The sequence below is a fragment of a genome, unplaced genomic scaffold (assembly GCF_019419815.1).
Source record: "Pyrus x bretschneideri cultivar Hongxiangsu unplaced genomic scaffold, Pyrus_bretschneideri_v1 Contig9, whole genome shotgun sequence".
In the NCBI taxonomy this organism is placed as follows: Eukaryota; Viridiplantae; Streptophyta; class Magnoliopsida; order Rosales; family Rosaceae; genus Pyrus; species Pyrus x bretschneideri.
This window is the reverse complement of record NW_025999831.1, coordinates 6,974,652-6,985,459: the sequence shown is the minus strand read 5'-3', so window position 1 is coordinate 6,985,459 and position 10,808 is coordinate 6,974,652. Positions and strand designations below refer to the sequence as shown.

The following is a 10,808-nucleotide window of genomic DNA, read 5'->3' as shown; positions in this document are numbered from 1 at the left end:
TTAAGAATTCTTTAGTCGGTTACAAGTCTCAGAGTAAGCCTTAACATTGGCCATGCTACAACACATAGATGACACCAATGAGTTCCAAACGAAATATTCCGGTATCATAGACTGACTCATCATCTCCTCTAACCACATAACAACTTCATATTGCCAACCCATTTTGCAAATACCCCTGATCAATCTATTGTAAGTCTCAACACAGGGCCAATGTGACTTGATCAACGTCTCCTGCAATACTCGATTCACATCCAGAAATTGACTGTCATCACAAAGCCTATCAACTAGAATGCCATAAGTTTTCTTGTCAGCAAAACAACCCATTTGCTTTTCCATCTTCTTCAAATAAGAAATGGCCAGAACTAATTGCCCTTCATTACAAAGAAATCTCATAACACATTATACACGCTTAAAGTTGGTACATGATAGGAGCATATTTATGCAACTTTGTTATCTTATGTCTTTGCATTTACTTCGTTAATTTCCATTTATTTTGGTAATTTATGTTATTTTCATATTATTGTAGGTCTAGTTGGTAAAGATAACAATAAATAGTCAAATGGAGCAATTTGGAGCAGTTTTGGATTTGGATTGGATAGCATGCGTGGATAGCATATGGGCTAAACCTTTTTGGTGTTTAAATGGTGCTAGACATGTGCTAAAATTTGGATAAATTAAGGTTGAGGCTTGGAAGACAATGAATTACACAAGAAAGAAGAATTCTAGCTGGAGAGGAACATTATCTTATTCAAACTTATCTCATCTTATCCAGTCTTATCTTATCTCATATAACCTTATCTAACATTATCTCATCTTATTTCCAGCTGCAAAAGGAATCCTTATCATATTCTAAATAATTGCCATATGATTCTAAGAGTCCTAAGATATTTCAAACACCCTAATCCTTTTTCTCATTGGATTCAGCCGTGTCCTTTGCCTTTATAAACAAGTTGTGCCGCAAATATTAGAGGAGAGAGATTGTGCCGCAACCTGCCATTCAACCATTGGAGTTTTCAGAGTTCTTTCTATCCTTGTTTAGTTTTAATGTTTATTTTAGATTGTTTTTCAGTTATGTTGAACATGCGTAACTAAATTTCTTTTTAGCTATAGGTGAATTTGAAGCCATGATCATATGTTTCATATAAATTGATTACATCCAGTTATTGTTTCATAAAACATGAATGCGATTTACTAATCTGCTTTATAGAGAACTTATTCTTATATGTTTATTAAGGATGCATACGTAGTTTGCATGTAGGGATTTGATGCTAGAATATAAGGGAATTTCACCTAATCATTATGAACTTATATTTGCAAGTAGTAAAAGTCATTAGTCATGATTGAGTTAAGTAAATTCCTGGCAAAAGTATCATGCTTTTCATAGCTACGAATGCTTCGTCAATGCTTATGATTTCACAGAAGTTGGATGTACTTGAAACAACCATTCCCAAAGAAGTTGGATTTTATGACACGGGACAAGTCACTACCCTCACACCAAATCTGGCAAAGAGCAACATTCCTGAAACTTTCGAAGAAGTGTTTGTCTTTGAGTTCTTGTCGCAACTCACAGGTAAGCCACCTCCTCAAATTTCAATTTCATTTTCTACTAACATGTTGTTGATTTCAATGATTCAGGCACCCAATCTAGAATTTAAACCCTTACCGGATCATTTTAAGTATCACCTCCCATTCAAAGATCAACTCCATGCCGCAAGACATAGTGAGGATTAAATGGAGGTATTGTCTGGCTGGAAGACTTTAAAGCAAGTGCTTCGTGGGAAGCAACCCATGTCTTCAAATAAAGAGACATTGGAATTTCCAGCTTCTACAACCAGATTTGCTCTCTTTTACCCTTCTCTTTATTGTTTTTACTTTGCCATGATTGTCATGTTTGCTAGTTATCTTTTATTGCTTTCTTGTTTAAGTTTATTTTTGAAACATTGAGGACAATGTTTGGTTTAAGCGTGGGGGATGAGGCTAAATAGATTGCTTTTCATGACATATCTTCAAATTTCACCACCTATCATTGCTAATATTGTTATTCATTGTTTTAAAGTGTTAATTGTGTGTCATAAAAATATTTTTAAAAAAAAAATTTCGAAAAAAAGCTTGAGAAAATACCAAAAAGAGTCGTTTTTGTTGCTTATTTGTGTCTTAGGGTACCTTCCAACACAATGATGAGGATTTCGTTTTGAATGCATGACTATTAAAGAAAGTTACAACATGGGTGGAAGTTTGATATGCTATTTGGTTAATACTTAGTTATAGTTGTCATTTACGAATTCACATGTAATCACAAAGAGAAAAAAATCAGTTTTTGTGACATGCTTGAAGTAAGAAACTCAAACTAACACTATAACCCTATGAGACTTGAGCCTATTCTTTGTTTGGAGAGTTATTAATCTATGATATTTTTGCTTTCTAAAGTCGTTGCATGATCTCATTATTTCTTTGCTTGGTTGCTACTTAGAATGCTTTTTCATCATTTTAGTTTCAAATACTAGAACTCATGCCTATTTCATTCAAAGCATAAAATTGACTGCATAACAAATAACAAGATGAAGTAGTTTAGTTACCACCAGAGCCAAAAAGCCTTATCCCTTGCATATGTATTGTAGGTTTAAATCCCTTTGAGCCTTATTTGACCTATTTTCTTTGTTAGCTTGATTTATCCCTACCCAGCCTAGTATAGGAATATCCATACCCTTGTTCTTAAAGAATAATGGAGCATGACTTGTTGGGAATTCATTTTGATCTATGATTTGCAGAAAAACAAGTGTGGGGGAAGACTTTGTTCTTTTGAATCCAATGAAGTAGTGTGTATGTTTCAAACAAAAGAAAAAGAAAAGGAAAAAAAAAAAAAAACAAAAAGTTGAGAAGAAAAAAAGAGGTTGAAAAGAAGTGAGAATGAGTTCATAAGTGTTGGTTGCTGAAGAAGGGTCTGAAAATGTGAATATGACCCTAAAGTTGCACGAATCTCCCCTTTGTGTTTCAAGTTGGGTGCTGCAATCAAAAGTTGAATTCTAAAGCGTTGATTTCATTACTTTGCTTACTATCATTTTAAGAACCTTTGTTTATCCTTAACCTCTCTTTGTTACCAATACCTTAGCCCCATTACAACCCTTAGACTTCTATCTTGATTGTTATGTGATTCAATATGTGGAGTTTGAAATTGGTACGGGCATATGGAATCCCTAGTTCTCACTTCTAAGTAGTAGCATTCCATTCATGAGATCATATACTTGTTTGTATTAATAATTCCAGAAAGTGCCTTCTTTGTTATAACATATGTGAGTGCTAGTCTACATGTTTACATCAATCTTCTCACATATACTTAGTATAGGAAGTGTAGTCAGAAAATCTATGTGACAATAGGGAGTATATCCGGTGAGGAATTGAGTGAATTCTCTAAGGCATGTTACTACATTCAAATGTTGTTTTAATTGATTAGATGCGAGCTAGTGAATAGTTACTACGGTTAAGTATAAACTCAAGAGTAAGGATGACTAAAATATATGTGAGTAGTGCTTTTTAACATGTCATGTTTCATTGGAAATCCCTGAGGCAATTGTTGGAAGGTTTAGGTTTTATTTTATTTGTTTTGCTCGGGGACTACCAAAAGCTAAGTGTGGGGGAATTTGTTATCTTATTTCTTTGCATTTGCTTTGTTAATTTCCATTTATTTTGGTAATTTATGTTATTTTCGTATTATTGTAGGTCTAGTTGGTAAAGGTGACAATAAATAGTCAAATGGAGCAATTTGGAGCAGTTTTGGACTTGGAGTGGATAACATACGCAGCTAGCATATGGGCTGAACATTTTTGGTGTTTAAATGGTGATAGACATGTGCTAAAATTCGAACAAATTAAAGTTGAGGCTTGGAGGACAAGGAATTACACAAGAAAGAGGAATCCTAGTTGGAGAGGAACATTATCTTATCCAAACTTATCTCATCTTATCCAATCTTATCTTATCTTATATAAACTTATCCAACATTATCCCATTTTATCCAATATTATCTCATCTTATTTCCAGTTGCAAAAGGAATCCTTATCACATTCCAAATAATTCCCATCTGATTGTAGGAGTCCTAAGATAATTCAAACACCCTAATCCTTTTTCTCCTTGGATTCAGCCGTGGCATTTGCCCTATATAAACAAGTTGTGCTGCAACTATTAGAGGAGAGAGATTGTGCCGCAACCTGCCATTCAACCATTAGAATTTTTAGAGTTCTTTCTATCCTTGTTTAGTTTTAATGCTTATTTTAGATTGTTTTTTAGTTATGTTGAACATGTGTTACTAAATTTCTTTTTAGCTAGAGGTGAATTTGAAGCCATGATCATATGTTTTATATAAATTGATTACATCTAATTATTATTTCATAAAAATGAATGCGATTTACTTATCTATTTTATAGAAAACTTATTCTTGTATGTTTATTAAGGATGCATAATGCATACTTAGTTTGCATGCAGGGATTTAATGCTAGAATATAAGGGAGTTTCACCTAATCGTTATGAACTTATATTTGCAAGTAGTAAAAGACACTAGTCATGATTGAGTTAAGTAAATTCTTGGCAGGAGTATCATGTTTTTCATAGTTACGAATGCTTCGTCAATGCTTATGATTTTCACAGAACTTAATGATCTTTGAGATGTATCTCTATCATGCTTTTCATAGTTAGGGAACTTGAGAAGAATAATTTGGTTGCGTCACGGAGTCCAATTCAATGAACGTAGGAAAATTTGAGAGTTAATTTGTGCAGTTCACAATTAATTTGGGGATTGTCATTCATGGTTTATAAAAATAATAATTGGAAATAGATTTGTATGCATATGTTTCATGTGTGGAGAATAATCCTCTAGCTAGCCTTTCACCTATATCTCGTACAAGACCTAATTCATTTGCTGCAGTTTACTTTATTTTTGTTAAAATTTGTCCATAAATCCCCCTCAGTTTTTTTTTTGTGTGTTAGTCTAGCTTAGTTTTCAGTTTTTAAGTTTAATTTGTGTTGATTAGCATCCATTTTAATCCCCGGTCTAGAACGATCCTTACTTGCTCATGCTACAATCGTCTAAATTACAAGGTTTAATTTGTGTGCTAGTTTTTACCACATCAGTACACAGTTTGCCTCTTCTATTTCCTTTTTAATCACCTCGACTGCTTCCACAACTTTCTTTTCTCTACACAATGCAACTGTTTTTGCTTCAATGACCAACGTTGTTGGCCTATAGCCTTTATCTTACATTTCCTTTACCACTTTGTCAACCTCACAAATCTTATTTTCATTGTAAAGATCAATTGCTATAGCACTATAACTTGCCAAATTAGGAATCCCACCTCTCACTAAAGCTTCATTAATCAACAGCTTAATCCCATGTCTGTGCCATTTCCATAACGAATAAGATCAAGATTTTGTCTAAATCGCTTAGGGGCCTTAAGCCTATTCCTTAATACCAAGAATTTTGACAGCTTCGTCTATCTCTCCATTATCACACAAGGCATCCAACAAGGTTTTATAAATTACAACATCTTCGCCACAACCCTTCAGAGATATTCTCCAAAACATGGAATACAACAAATGGGTCATCTCATTGAGTCTCTTATCTTCACACAACCCTTTCATCAAAATCCAGTAATTTTCCCTATATGGATTGAACTCTGATAATCCATCTCTTGAAAAACTTGCAGGGTAATATCTAAATGACCATTTTGGCTCAAAGCAAGCATGAGCATATTCGAGGACCCAACCTAAAAATTCACCTCCCACTCACAACAATGCTCCACGAAAATAGGATGAGCAGCTTTAAGCTTAGATTCATTGACCATAATCTGCAAAAAGGTATTGAAAGAATGCGTCCAATTATCACAGTTGAACTTGGAAATGTTGTTAAATAGAGACACTACATCCTCCAAAAATCCAGCTCGCTAGGTTTTAATTGCAGTTGCAAAAACTAAATCTTTGGATTCGCAGAAGTCGTTTATCATCTCATTAATCACATCCTTCATCTCAATGATTCGGCACAGTTTTCGAGAATGTTGATCATGGTGGCGTAGACTGGACCGTTGTGACAGTAATTGGGGTACTTGGATTTTGCTTGAGTTAAAATTTGGAGGGCCATCAACAAGTTTTTTTCTACTTTTGTAGAATCTGAGAAAGATGTGTAGGTGTTAGTAGCCTCAACCCGACCATCTTATACTAATGGTTCGAAATTTGATTCAATATTGAAAACTTTCAGTTGGGCAATTTTTCAAATAGTTGGTGCGCAACTAAAAAAACTATTTTGTGAAGATTAAAAGGCAGTCACGGGTTCATTAAGCGGGCCCATTGTCCTATTGACTTGCTTCCAGCTCCATTTTTGCTCCTATAGATTCCTCATCGTCTTGTTGAACTAGTTGCATCGACGAACTAATTGTTGTGTTTTTGTTTCTGGCTAGTTTTGGTTGAGTTGCTGTTGTGTTTTCATTTTTCTATAGTGTTATATGAAATCCAAGGCAACAAATTAAACATTAATAATTAATCAAAAAAAACTAGTAGGGGCGAAACAATTTGTTTATTAGTCAAGAAGAAATTCACTATTGGTGTAGGCCTATTTGACTGAATTGTATTTTGGACAAAGAAGGAGAAGGGCCAGTGGCAACAAAGAGAGAAGAGAGAGATGTAGTTTTAAGATGTGTGTTGTTTCACCCCACTGTGCCTTTATTTATAGTAGTAGGGAATGTTAAATCCTTACCCTATTAGGATTACAACTCTAATAGGAATTAAACTACTAAAGGGAATACACAACATACTCCTAGATACATTAGGAGTTACACAATCACATTCATAATCCAATAGGACTGCAACACTTCCCCTTGAGTGTGTAAATACTCAAACAAAACATTGCTTCAGATCTTCAACAGATAAGGTAGAATAGTTGATGAAGTTGTTGGCACAACTAGTGAATGCAAGTCTCAAATTTAAAAGAAAGTATGCATGTGTAGTAAAAATCACAAAACCTCGCTATGGTAAAACCTAAGGTAGGTAAAACCCATGGACTAAGGAGAAAAGTGAGAAGCATGCATAATGTCTAAAACAAATGTCAAACATGATGAAAGTAATGAACTCAACGGAGTATGATCATCCCAGGATGGGTGCCTTATCAAAACCTCATTAGGTAGCAAAAACCCAGTAGGAAAAATGATCCTAATTGTAGATAAAAGAGTACATTAAGATCAAGTGAGTACGCTTCAAGATACTCTCCCTGAGTTAGACATACTTTCCAAATAAGAGAACTACAAGCAATTTAACTTAGATAATTTGTGCATACCAATTCCTTGGATAAGCTTCTGAAGAGTAGACTTGGGTAATGACTTGGTGAAGAGATCAGCTAGGTTGTCTTGGGAACGAATTTGCTTAACTTTAATGTTCTAATGTTGTTGTTACTGGTAAGAATAAAAGAACTTTGGTGCTATGTGATTGGAGTTGTCTCCCTTGATGCATCCCTTCTTTAACTACTCGATACATGCTGCATTGTCTTCAAAGATTGTTGTAGAAAGGTCAATAGCGAAAGAAAAACTATTAGTGCTTCGAATATGTTTCATGACTGCTTTCAACCAAAAGCACTCACCCGATGCTTTATGTAGGGCAAGAATCTCAGCATGGTTTGAAGAAGTCGCAACTAACGTTTGCTTGGTAGACCTCCAAGATGTAGCGGTGTCTCCAACAGTAAAGACATAGCTCAAACGTGCCTTATGTGGGTCAAATGGATAACCATTATATGCGTAACCAATAATGCGAGAATCAACCCGAGGATCGAAAGGCGGCGGCTCCTCTCGAGGATTCATGGGTGCAGAACAAGCCCAAATCTGTCGTACCTTTGAGGTAGCAGAAAATGTCTTTTTAACACAATTCCAGTGTCTGTGTGTTGGTGCGTTGTTGTATCTAGCCAAAATATTAACAGCGTAAGAGATGTTAGGTCTAGTGCATTGAGCTAAGTACAATAAAGCACCAATTGTACTTAGATATGGAACTTCAGGCTCCAAAATCTCTTCATCATTCTTCTTAAGACGGAAAGGATCTCGTTTAGCATCTAAAGTCTGAACGACCATAGAAGTCCTCAAAGGCTTCGCTTTATCCTTATTAAAACGTTGCAACACCTTTTAGGTGTAGTTTGATTGATGTACTAGGATTCCATCCGAACAATGCTCGATCTCTAGGTTAAGACAATATCGAGTTTTCCTAAGATCTTTCATCTCAAATTTTGATTTCAAGTGAACGGCAATTTCCTCAAACTCTGCAAAAGTTCTGATGAGGTTTATGTCGTCAACATAAACTGCAACGATCGCAAATTCGGAATGTGACTTCTTAATGAACATACTTGGGCATAGTTCATTGTTCACATAACCCTGAGTCGTCAAATATTTACTCAGACGGTTATACCACATCTACTCGGATTGTTTTAATCCATAGAGTGATCTCCTCAATTTAATCAAGATAGTGTTCCGTGCTCTAAAACTATGTGAACCAGTCAATGGAAGTCCTTCTGAAACTTTCATGTAGATGTCTGTATCTATATCCCTATAGAAATACACGATTACCACATCCATAATCTGCAAATTCAGTTTTTTAGAAACTATGAACCTGATAAGGTAGCAAAACGTTATGACGTCCATTACGAGGGAACACGTATCCTAGTAATCAATCTCAGGGCGTTGAGAGAAACCTTGCGCTATAAGGCATGCTTTGTATCACACTATTTCATTATTTTCATCAGACTTCATCACGAAAACCCACTTGTAGCCCACAAGCTTCATATGTGGTGAAGTATGAGCTATAAGCCCAAACACCTTACATTTTGTGAGCGAATCGAGTTCAACCTGGATTGCTTGTTTCTAGTTTGACCAATCCGTTTTACGGCGACATTCATCAATGGAACATGGTTCAATGTCATCGCTAAGCATGACGTCGGAATCAACGGTATACGCGAATGCATCATCGACAATTATCTCATTCCTATTCCAAACCTTATCCAATACTGTGTAATGGACCGAAATCTCACGATTCTATGAAGGCCAGTTTGTCTCGTCTAAGACATCACTGTAATCTAGAATGACCTCATGCATTAGAACAAATGAGTAAGCAATGGTCAAATTCAGACTAAGGTCACTAATTTGTGCCGTTTTCCTTTTCTGGGGTTGTGAATCCTTTGAACCAGGGGTCCTAAAAGGCTTTAGGGTAGGAGTAGGTGATTGGCTAGCTGCCAGTGTATCGGGCCACGTGGAAGGTGCGGCTGCCCGACCCTCAGGGACGGTCTGGCCTTCCAAGGTCGTGTTACGGCATGCATTAAGTACGTCCATCCTTTCAGGTGCGTTTGCAGCGGGTGTATGTGATCTCGTCACATTTGCTAGATCAATAAAAGCACCAACATGCTTTGAACGATGCTCTGAAGATCTAGAATGCATCACACTTCAGTTTCAAACTGAAGGGTATGGGGATCTAAATCAAACATAGTGGGAGTAATCCACAATAATTTGTGGCATTATACATAAACTTTAGTGATCTTATCTCCCCCTAATGACAGGAAGATTGTCTCATCAAAATGAGAATCCACAAAACGTGAGGTAAAGAGATCTCCTGTTAAGGGCTTTACGCAGCGAATAATGGATGATGAATCATAACCAACATAGATTCCCATTTTTCTTTGAGGACCCATTTTGGTACGTAGTGGCGGCATTATTAGCACATATACTGCGCACCCAAACACACGTAAATGCGAGATGTCAGGTTCATATCTAGTAACCAACTGTAATGGTGAATGGGGTTGGGTAAAAGTGGGGCTCAGGCTAACCAACATAGCTGTGTGCAATATTGCATGGCCCTAGGTAGATATCGGCAAGTTGGTTCACATAACCAAAGTCTTAGCTATCGTTTGAAGAAACTTTATGAAAGCTTATGCCAGGCCGTTATGAGTGTGAATATGGGGTACATGATGTTCAACATCAAACCTAACAGACATTCAATAATCGTCAAAGGTCTATAACGTAAACTCTCCAACATTATCCAGTTGAATCAACTTAATCGGATAAAGCTTAATAATTTGTGCTAGAAGTTTCGCAAATACAGCATTGCATGTGGATAATAAATAGACATGTGACCATCGCATCAATTCATTAACCAACACCATGAAGTATCTAAATGGTCCGTATCTTGGTTGGATAAGTCCACAAATATCCCCTTGAATCTTTTGAAGAAACTTAGGGGATCGTGAATAATCTTTGTAAGTGAGGGTTGAATGTTCAACTTCCCTAGGGAGCATGTTTTGCAAAGCGGATGACTGGGATAAGATTTCAAGTAATGCCTATGTGATACTTTGAGGATACGACACATTATATCTCATCCGGGGTGTCCCATTCGATCATGCCAAAACAACAAAATGGTATGGAATTCGGCCATAGGGCTGGCCACATGATAGGTCTCAATTGCTCGAATGGTTGTTAAGTATAACCCATTTGGGAGATGTTCCAGCTTCTCATGAATACGCTTTTGATCATATTCGTAAGAAGTGATACATAGAAATTCAGAACCATACTCTTCAGTGGTTTCAACATGATATCGATTATCTCGAATATCTCTAAAAGTCAGCAACGTTCTTCCAGAACATGGAGAATATAATGCCTTTTTAATGGTTAATTTAGTACCATTGGACAGCATTATATAGGCATTTTCATATCCTTCTATTAGGTTGGATGAGCTTAAAAGGGTTGTCAGAGGTACATTTTTAGGTATGAAGTTAGTAAAATACTGTTTTTTCACACAATATGGTG

The 10,808-nt window shown here is 36.2% G+C and overlaps 1 pseudogene; it reads right to left on the bottom strand.

The window, feature by feature from the left end:
• LOC125473521 lies at positions 1 to 6,195 on the bottom strand (annotated as a pseudogene).
• Positions 6,196 to 10,808: the final 4,613 nt, after the last annotated feature.